The sequence below is a fragment of the Diceros bicornis genome, chromosome 3 (assembly GCF_020826845.1).
Source record: "Diceros bicornis minor isolate mBicDic1 chromosome 3, mDicBic1.mat.cur, whole genome shotgun sequence".
Taxonomy (NCBI): Eukaryota; Metazoa; Chordata; class Mammalia; order Perissodactyla; family Rhinocerotidae; genus Diceros; species Diceros bicornis.
This window is the reverse complement of record NC_080742.1, coordinates 64,184,218-64,195,189: the sequence shown is the minus strand read 5'-3', so window position 1 is coordinate 64,195,189 and position 10,972 is coordinate 64,184,218. Positions and strand designations below refer to the sequence as shown.

Here is a 10,972-nt window from a genome sequence, read left to right as displayed (position 1 = left end):
TCAGCACTCCAGACTTTGAGTTGGAAGCAACTGACATTAAGAAGCAGAGATTGCTCAGAATTCATTTGTTGTGCAGTAGAGGCTACATCCAAGTACAAAGATGGTGGGGCCAAAGGGAGAATCCACTGTCCCTCTTAGGCGAAAAGTTGTGGTGTCTGTGCTCAGCAGTTTCTGCAATGTGTCTTTGCTGGACCAGTTCTACAAAATAATGTGAGGCTTTAGTCTGGACCACGTAGCCTACACGCCTGATTCTTTTGACTTCCCAGAGATTCCAGGAGTTCTCTGATAGCTTTTTATAAATTGCTTTTCTGCTTAACTTAGCATGAGTTGGTTCTGTTGCTTGCAATTAAAAACATGTACTAATATGCTGACAAAGTAGAGTTTATCCTAGTAATGCAAGGATAATTTAACACTCATAAATCAATGTGATTCACTATATGAACAGATTGAAAAAGAAGAGCCATAGATTATACAGCCCAAGACCATTTGATGAAGTTCAACACCTCTTATTGACTAAAAACAATACAACACAAATCTTATCAAGCTAGGAATAGAAGGAAGTTTTCTTAATTTATAAAGGATATCTATCAGAAACAGAGAGCAAACATCATATTCAATGTGAACACGTTGAAAGTACCTCCATTGGTGTCATGAACAGGACAAAGATGTCCATTCTCATCAGTACTATTCAGCTATGTACCTGAGATCCTGCCCAACACAATTAGATAATTAAATAAACAAGATAAATTGTAGAAAAGTGATCAAACTATCATTATTTGCAAAGAATCATGAGTGCTTACCTAGAAAATCAAGAGAAACCAACAAAGAAACTGTTAAGGGTTTAGTAACATAGGCAGATATAAGATCAGTGTATAAACACATCTATAGCATTGTGATATACCAGTAATAATCTGGGTATATATAATATGGGATAATATAGGAAGACACCTATCAAAAATGTTCAAAATATATATGATGAAAACAAAACTTAGGGATGTATAATTATATTTGAATAAATACAGAGATGTGTCTTTTTTTGGATGGTTTCCTCCAAATTAATCCATTAATTTAACGTAAATTCATTCAAAATCCCAACAAGACTTTTTTTGTCTATGTAATTTAACAAGCTGAATCTAAAGTTCGTCTAGAAGAAAAATACTCAATAATATCCAAAATGTTTGGAAAAGGAAAAGAATAAGAAGGAATTGTCCTAACATTTATTCAACTATATTATGGATCCTTGATAATAAAAACAGAATTGAATTGGCACTGAGATATACCAAAGCAGATCAATGAAACAGACTAGAGAGTCTAGAATTCAGATTTATGAAAATGGATTATTTGATGAAGTTAATGTTTAATATCTGTGTGGAAATGTTGAACTTTTTGAAATATGGTGTGACAACTGGCTATACCTTAGAGTGGGGGAGAATTAAATCTCTTCCCCCCACCAAACATTAAATTAAATACCTAGCCATTCATTCTGGTTTACTCCCTGTAAACTGCCTGTTCAATCCTTGCCCATCCTTCTATTTGGCTACTTATCTTTTTCTCACTGATTTTCAGGAGTTTCTAGTATTCTAGATAATCTTTGTGGGTGTAAATGTTGCACCTAGTCAACTAACCTTTTCTAAGATTAGCAAAACTCCTTAATTTTTATGTAAAATTCATCCATTTTAAAAGCTTCTTATATGGAAATAATTTTAAGAAAAGTTGCAAGAATAAGAGTTTACAAAGAACACTCATATACCCTTTACTCAGACTAACCTATCATTAAGAACAACAACAAAAAATTTAATATCTAAGCACAAAAGAATTTGAAAAAAAAATGAGAAAAGTTTTAAAATCTTGGGAAGGGAAGGGTCTTGCTAAGCAAGACACAAAACCCAGAAACTATGAAAAAAAAAAGGCTGAGAAATTGGACTACACCAAAACTTAAAACTTCTTTACAGTAAAAGGTACCATGAAGAAAGTTTTTAAAAAGGGGGGAGGGAGGACAGACTAGCAGAAAATATTCAATAACATATAGCAGATGAGGGTTTGTATCCATAATACGTAAAGAGCACATACTCATAAAAAGAAGCTTTCACTTTTTCACTTATTACCCCATATACTTCTATACTGTTTTCATATTTAACAAGAATTTTCTCATATATTGTTTTTATAATTAAAAAGCTAAAAAGAAATTTTAATGTAGGAAGTGACATCACTCTTCACCAAGATTGTCTATCTCAGCTTTTCTATTTAAAAATATCTCAAGTTCAAGATGTCAAGGTCAATAAAAAATATTGTCCCATTTACTCAGTTATTTAGGTTTAAGATAATCTTACTTAAAATGAGGAAATTATGCATTATATATGTCTGTTCCCTGTTGCAACATTAATAAAGGAAAATAATGTTGCCATTACTTCCAGTCAAGATGAATTTGCAACTTGGGCTTCTTTAATATTCTTAAACTATAATTCACAAATGCTGATAAACGGTTTGTAAACAGTGGTGCTATATTATCAAAATAACTTAGGATACCAGAAATAAATTAGTGGCCTTGTCTCTTATTAACATGACTGATTAAGTACTGCAGTGCCAATCTTGGAAACAAATTCACACAAACTTGGCTCAAAACAATGGAAATTTATTCTCTCACAGTTCAAGAGGCCAGAGTCTGAAATCAAGGCGATGGCAGAGTTGGTTCCTTCTGGAAGTTCCAAGGGAGAATCTGTTCCATAACTCTCTGCTAGCTTCTGGTGGCTGCTGGCTTGGTATTCCTCGCCTTGTGGCTACCCTCCAATCTCTGCCTTTGTCTTCACATGGCCTTTTTCTGTCTCTCCTCTATATCTGTGTGTCTCTGGGTCATCTCCTTTTCTGTCTCTTATAGTAATACTTGTCACTGGATTTAGGGTCTATCCTAAATCTAGGACAATCTCATCCCAGAATGCTTAACTTAATTACATTTGTAAGACCGTATTTCCAAATAAGGTCACATTCACAGGTACCAGGTTCAGGACTTAGCCATGTCTTTTGAGGATACATAATTTAACCCACTACAGGCATCAAAGCAGGAAAGGTCCCTGGGCTGAGAAGACTGGAGAAGGCTGAATGGAGGAGGTGGCACTTCGCTGGGGCCTTGACGTATGTCCAAGAATTTGAGAAATGAAGAGCAGAACATAGAACTTTAGAGAAGTAGGAAAGTGTTAGAAGTGGTGGGTCTGGGGGAAGGGCAGAGTCAGGTGTAGTATTCCTCAGAGGGATGGCTGGAGGCTCCACTAGCTTATGAAGGATGTGCCAAATTATGTCTGGATATTTATCAGGAAGTCAGAATGCTTTTCTAAAAAATAGAGTTGACCAGATATATCCTTTATAATAAAGTTATTTGTTTCTAGAAATAACAAAATCTCCACATGAGGGGTTTTTTTTTCTTGAAATTTTTGTTTCCATATATTATTTTGAAATATTTTTTTTCCAAATTAAGCTTTTTTTTTTTTTTGATGAAGATCGGCCCTGAGCTAACATCTGCCAATCCTTCTCTTTTTTTCTTTTTGCTGAGGAAGACTGGCCCTGGGCTAACATCCATGCTCATCTTCCTCTACTTTATATGGGACACTGCCACAGCATGGCTTGACAAGTGGTGCATCGGTGCGTGCCCCGGATCTGAACTGGCAAACCCCGGGCCACTGCAGCAGAGTGTGTGCACTTAACTGCTTGCGCCACCGGGCCGGCCCCTAAAATATTTTAGATAGTTATTAGTGGGAAAAATGAATTTCCATAGAATATTAGATAAAAACTAGTTGCCCTGAAAGTCTCTTGCTTGAGCGGGAGATCAGGCTTATCTATTACAGGCTGCACGTGCTTAGGATTGCGCGAAGAACAGCTCCATCTAATCAGCAAGTGCAGGCTGGTTGATGATTTTTTGGTCATTGGGAAAGAATGTCAACTCTTGCATCTGTGGGAGGCATTGAGGGTGGTAGTTAAGGACAACAGTTATTAAACAGTCTTCCTTCAAATCCTGGCTCTACTCTTGTTCCTTTACCAGCTATGTAATTTTGAGCAAGTTACTTCGTTTCCTAGTCTCTAAAAAAGGGTAACAATATTACCTAACTCATATGTTTATTGAGAGGACTAAATGAGATGGCATGTTAGGGGCTGCCATAACAAAGGACCACAAACTAGGCGGCTTAAAACAACAGAAATTTATTGACTCACAGCTCTGGAGGCTAAAAGTCCAAAATTAAGGTTGGTAGGACTATGCTCCCTCTGAAACCTGCAGGGGAGAATTCTTCCTTGCCTCTTCCAGCTTCTGGTGTTTGCTGGCAATGCTTGGTAGTTCCTTAGCTTGTAGATGCATCACTCCAATCTCTGCCTCTGTCATTACATGACTGTTCTCCCTGAGTGTTTCTCTCCTCTTCTAATGAGGATGCCCAACATGCTGGGTTAAGGGCCCACCCTACACCAGCATGGCCTTATCATCATTTAACTAATTATATTTGCAACCACCCATTCCCAAATAAAGTCCCATTCTGAGGTACTAGGGGTTAGGATTTCAACAGATTTTGGGAGAAGGGGGGAAATACTCAACCCATAAGAAATGGTATTTGAAAATCCCTCGACGCTCAGTAAGTACTCAATAAACATTTGCTACTTTCACAAAGACAAAAGAAGGCAACAATTTTGATCCAGATTGACATTGTATTATCTTGCAGTTGGCAGGCACTTAGTAAAGGTTGTTGATATGATGATTTTGTATGTGTTTATATTTTTATTTTAGGGGTTTATATAAGCTCAATGTAGCTGTCTGCCAAACTAGAAACAGAATCCTTCAGTACGGGAAATATGCCCTCTGCTTGTCTTGTATGGTCCAGAGTTTACACAGATATCTTATAAGAGTTTGAATGCCAGGTGAATAGATAAACATACCTTATAACCACAGCTCTGTAGTGTGTAAAGCACGTACAATGTCATTAAACTTGTTATTCAAATTATTTAATTTATGTTTAGAAACAAAAGTCTGACAACCCCACCTTCCCTGAGGTGAGTTGAGGCTTCTTCATCTCCTTGGTGGAATCCTTCTTACTAACACACAGAACCTGACAGGTTCTTCCAGAAGCCATACCCTTCCCCATGTTGCTCTATTCTTGGCATTTCTCATTTTCTATTTCATAATAGGAAAAAGGAAAAAAATGCTTTTCTTTGTAAACATTTTGATAGTGATATAAAAATACAAAGGATTGATGGGAGGAGTGCCAAAATTGAATTAAATTGTAAGATTTATCAAGATGAAAATCTCCCAGTCAGAATTAAATGGTTTTAGGGATTCTGGAATCTGTTGTAAATACAAAATCAGTTCAATTATCAGATGAGGAAATATATGTGAAGAAACTCTTCATATCAAAATCTTATTTTATTTCCTTAAACGTACTTTCAAAAGTTGTTTCTGGGACAAATGGCAACTTTGTATCTCAAATGTCTTTCAAAACCAATCTATGGCAAAAGCCAGACTGTAAAAATTTAGGAAAGGTACACTGACAAAGGAAATGTTAAATAAGCATACTCAACCATTATAAGCTAATGTTAAGTATATATAATGGAAAGGAGCAAATGAGAACTAAGATGGAAGGGAATGTAGAAAAAGAAGAAAGTATTACTGTCTTCTATATGGGAAAAAATTAGGCATAAGAATTCAAGTAGAGAAAGATGACCCAGGCAGTTCTGGGAGAACCTTTAGATAGCAAGACAGCTTCCATAGAATGAGAATTCTAGGAATGTTTAAGAAGAGGAAGCCAGGGAGAAGGAGCTGGAAGATGAGGAAACCGTCATGAAGAGGGGAAAATCCTACACTAAACTATTTACATTCACTGTTGCTAGCTATAGTTAAAATACTAAGGTTAGTTGGCAGAACCAAAGCTTAGAATAAAAGTGATTGAGCTCTGTCAAAGGTAGAGGGTGACTTGCCTAAATATACCCAGATGTTTACTTTTCTTTAAATCTTGATTTCCAACGGAAGATGTTGAGAGAGAACAGAGTGTACTTGAACCAGGGATATGGCAGGTCTGGGTTATAGGCTTGATTCTGTCTCTTATTAGCTCTGTCTCCTCCGATAAACCATGGAAGCTCCCTGCTTTCTAAGTGTTGTCATTGATGATTTGTTTCTTTTTGTATGGTCAGAATATACTAATCAAAAATCTAAAATGATATGACTCTAAGTTTATGGATTTGTTATTTTAATGGAGATAGATAGGTGATTCTGTGAATATATATATACAGGAGTAATATTCAAAATATTTCACAACCAGCTCAGCATCAACCAATCATAACAAAGGCTGGCTGCAAACAACCAGTATGGTTACACCAATATACGTCTCCTGAATATCAGATCTGCAAGGAAAACAGATGATAGATAAGAATATATAGCTAGCTAGATAGATAGGTAAATCGACTTGAGTGTAAAGATAGCCACTCATACTTTCAATTAAACCAAATCTGTATTCACACCATAAAAATATAACCCATGTGCTAGTGTTCGCCAGGTAGTAACTTTCCTGCATTGTAGACCTGGTGAGTAAGAGGAAATACATAGCTTCAGGGAAGGAAGGAAGGAAGGAAGGAAGGAAAGAAGGGAGGGCAGGAGGGAGGGTGGGAGGGAGGGAGGGAGAGAGAAACAACTATATTTAGGGATCATGATTCCTACGTGCAGCAGAGGTTCTGATTAGACTATAGCCAGAACTTGGAATTGCTTGGCAAGTAAACACTTATTCTCATCCTCTGATTTACATAGGAGCTAAGGAGCCTTTGGGGGAAAAAAATCTTTAATCACAAGTCAAATTCAGATGTACAAAGTTCAAAGACTTATCTGATGAACCCGGGCAAGAAGCAGGGGACTGGGAGAATCCAGGTGGCCCCTGAAAGAGAACACCCCCCTAGAGAAGGAAGAGGCTGGCGTGGGGCCCGATTTAGCTGGCAGAAAGGAGTGGTTGTGGATGCAGCCAGCAACAGGGTACAGCTGCGAGGCAGCATCCTGCGAGTAAGAACATAACCTCTGGACTCTTCTGATAGGGGCTTCTGAACTGCCTCTAGCATCACCTCCTGTGTGATCTTGGCAATTACATAGCATCTCTAGACTTCAGTGTCTTTATCTGTAAAATGGGGATGGTAATGATCACAGTCCCTGTACCATAGGGTGGCTGTGAGGATGAATGGAGGTATTGCATGTAAAGCCCTTAGAGAGAACTTAACACATATTACCTGTTTTTACCCTGGAAGCCCAGGTACATTTGGAAGAGAAAATGTGAGTTGTTTGTGTGTGAACTGAAAAACCTAATAATGATAACAATAATAACAGCAACAAACATCACAACAGCCTTTCTCTATTCTGTATCATTTAGGGACTCTGCTCAGGGTGCCCTACCCCCACTCCACTTAGTCCCGTCCCTCCTCAGAGGAGGCCATTTTTCTTTTCCCTTCTAAGAGAGCAGCTCAGACTTGGAGCTGTAGAATTTTGGGCTTCCCTCACTTTGGGGGAGAATGTAAAGCCCTTGATTTGAAAGCTGACGCCCCCAGAGCTGGATTGTCTGGGGGAAAGAAGCTCGTAGTGTTGAAGGAGGTGGGAACAGCCTACCTGAGGGAGATGGAGATCATTGATGGAGCAGAAAGAGGCCTTACTCCCTGTTCCCATCAACATGTCAGCTTTTATAATTAAACAGAACAAACTATTATTAAAGAAGAACGTCTTTATAATGATCTAAAGTTGCTGCCTATCGCCATCTAAAACAGGTTGAAGAACTGGCTTGGCGGTGCTCACAGGGTTGAGGAAACGAGAACCACCTGCAGAACAATTGAAGCCACATGGCACTGCCCAGGGTCCAAGTCACAAGTCAAGGATGTCATAGATGAAGAAGGCCTGGATTAAGTCTAGGAGAGATGGAAGTAGGATCAAGGTCATATAGAATCGGGTACCAGATCAGCATCCAGAATTAACACAGGAGGTAGCTCTCCAACCCTGGGTGCATCTGGCCTGCTGGCTCCCGAGCAATGGAGCCAATCAAAGACTGACCCTGTGAGAGGGCCCACCGCGTGATATAGGATTAAGCTTACCCAAAACATTGGGAAGAGGGAAGGAGTTTGCTAGAGGTCACTTTTTAAAGATTGGGGAAATAAATTGCTTAAATTATTAGTTCAGAAGTTGACTATTTTGAGTTTTTTTCTATGTCATTCATTGATATAAAAAGAAAATGCCAATTATAGCCAAAGTCACTATTTTAAACTGTTAAAAGTGTCGTAAGCAGGTTCTCAAAATTAATAAGTCAACTAGAAACACATGTATGCTCTTATCAAGAGTTAAATATGCAGTTTGGGGTGAGGATGTGGGGCCATAAGAAATATAATCATGAAAACTTTTTTTGTATGAGAGGTTCACTTTTGTTTTTGAAATATAAAAATTGGCATCTTTATTATTTCTAGTCTACTCTGTATCCTTATGTGATTATGAGTTTACAGGTAAAAGCAGTTACCGTGGTAGCCAGAGTCTTCCCTTCCTAAATAGAGGAAACATGAGTAATGCTTTAGACTCATTGTTTTCAACTCTGTTCCTTCTATATGTCTCTTCTCCATTAATATTACAGCATTAAGATGATCCACAACACACTTAAACCTTTTGCTTTGACTATCAAGATGACTCAGCCACGCTGTCTTGTAAATAATAATGTTTTGACATTTACAAATTACTCCTGTCAACTAAAAAGTGGTTAAAGTGAAAATTACCCAGTCCTGGCAGACATTCATGTGACCTAAGGTTTGGGTTTTTTCTTAGGCTTTATAACCTTGACAGTTAATTTTGCGGGCCTCTTTTAAAGCCTGTCATTTAGCACAAATTGACATTTAAGCAGCTTTTTAAAGCTTTAGTATAAAAATGTTAAAACAGCCTGAGTTTTTTCCTATTAACATTGGCTATTATTTATTGTTGTACTCAGAGAAGTGAATCATCAATTTTCCCCTTTCAACATTTTCTTAGGAACTGGAGGCAGTGGAGAACATAGGACATCCTCAGTTAATTTTATTTTCTTCCTTAAAAAGAAAAAAATAAACTGCTTAGATTAGCATTAAAATCTTTTGTACAACAAAGACACTACAAAATGACAGCAAGCCATCATCTGAGAGTTGTGATGTATTTAACAACAAAGGATTAGTGTCCAGAATGAATATATATATGGATTATATATATTATGTAATATATATATGGATTATATATATTATATGAATATATGTGTGTATATTTTATATATATATACGTATGTATATATGTGTCGGTATATATATATGTAATGCCAAATAATGATGTTTTGGTCAACAATGGACCACGTATATAAGGGTGGTCCCATAAGGTTGGTACCATATAGCCTAAGTGTGTAGTAGGCTATACCATCTAGGTTTATGTAAGTATACTCTATGATATTTGCATGACAAAATTGTCTACTGACATATTTCTCAGAATGTATCCCCATTGTCAAGCGATGCATGACTCTGTGTGTGCGCATATATATATATTTATATATTTTTATTTCTACAAATTATTACAAAAAAATAAACAGCCCAACAGGAAAATGAGAAAGAATATGAAGTAGCAATTTACAAAAGAGAGAGTTGGAATGGCCATGTAAAAAGATGGTCAGACTTACTAGTAGAGAAATTCAAATTAACACAATGAAATGTCGTTTTATGCTCATATGACTGACAAAAACATAAAAGTCTAAGAGAGGATAGGTGGTGGTTTGAACTGGACCTGTGCTCTCATATTCACCGGTCCCCATCTCTGATCCAGCTGCCACACCAGCCACTTTCCAGCCAGATGGATCCCGTGCTTAGAGAGTGTGAGTGGGCTGAGACTCTAGCCAGTCCTGAAGGAGAGAGATGAACCCAAGGAGCACCTGGGGACCCGTAGTGAGGAGGCCTGGGAGGAAGGGGAGACCAGTAGCTGAGGATTCTAGAGAAAGTTTGGCCTGTGGAGACCCTTGGCCCCCTATACTTTCTGTCCTCTGGGGAGCTACAGAGGAGCCAGGCGGATGCTCAAGTCTTTCCTGTCCTGAAAGATGGGAGAATGACACCCTTTGCTAGCATTTGCCTTGAGTTATTTTAGGGACCGTATTTTATTTTTTTAGACTCCAAGAGCATAGAATTTAGTTAACCTGAAGGGATATACATTTATTACAAAGGGCCACAGAGGAACAGTCCAGAGGGACTTCAACCACATTAGTGTAGAACTCAATATCCTTAGAAAGAAAAAGAATAAGGCCTGGGTTGACAAATAGTGGGAAAGAAGAAAGGAGCTTAGTACATGTACTTTCTACTCTCTGCTATCATGTCTAAAACATCCTCAAGGCTGGACACTGGTTTTTCATTACCAGATGACGTCTGGGTATACTCACTTCCCCAAAAACAGGTTATTCAGGACAGTGGGTCTCTTCTTGAAATCTGAAATTGCTTGAGTGAAAAATATATCCACAAGATTTGGATAAGGTCAGACCATTTCTTCTTCGGTATCTCAAGCTGAGAGAGATGAGTTAATTCTTGAAGGAAACAACTTTATACTTATATTGAATTCAATTCAAAAAGCCACGATAGTTAAAAACAAGGATATCAGAAAGGTTTTGGATGGTATCCGTCTCTGAAAAGGGAAGAGTTCAGCAGGCAGATGAATAACATCTGGGAGCTGCCCAGCTCTGGAAACAATGAGATGCTGAATAATCCTTAAGACCTATTCGTGAGATTTAAAGAGCACAATTGAATTGATCTATTGAAAAACAGATGTGAGGGTAAAATAAAGGCATTTTGAAACATTTAAAACTGTTTCTAAGTAATTCTTGGGTTAAAGGAGAAATCACATCTAAAATTACTGATAAAATGAACATCAATGAGAGTAGTACACTTCCCATCTATGGCATGCAGCCAAAGCAATACTTAGCAGAAATGTGCATTCTTAAGTGCA

At 37.8% G+C, this 10,972-nt stretch overlaps 1 pseudogene; it reads left to right on the top strand.

The window, feature by feature from the left end:
- The first annotated feature begins 6,847 nt into the window (after positions 1 to 6,847).
- LOC131399911 (large ribosomal subunit protein uL6-like) lies at positions 6,848 to 10,686 on the top strand (annotated as a pseudogene).
- The last annotated feature ends 286 nt before the right edge of the window (positions 10,687 to 10,972 follow it).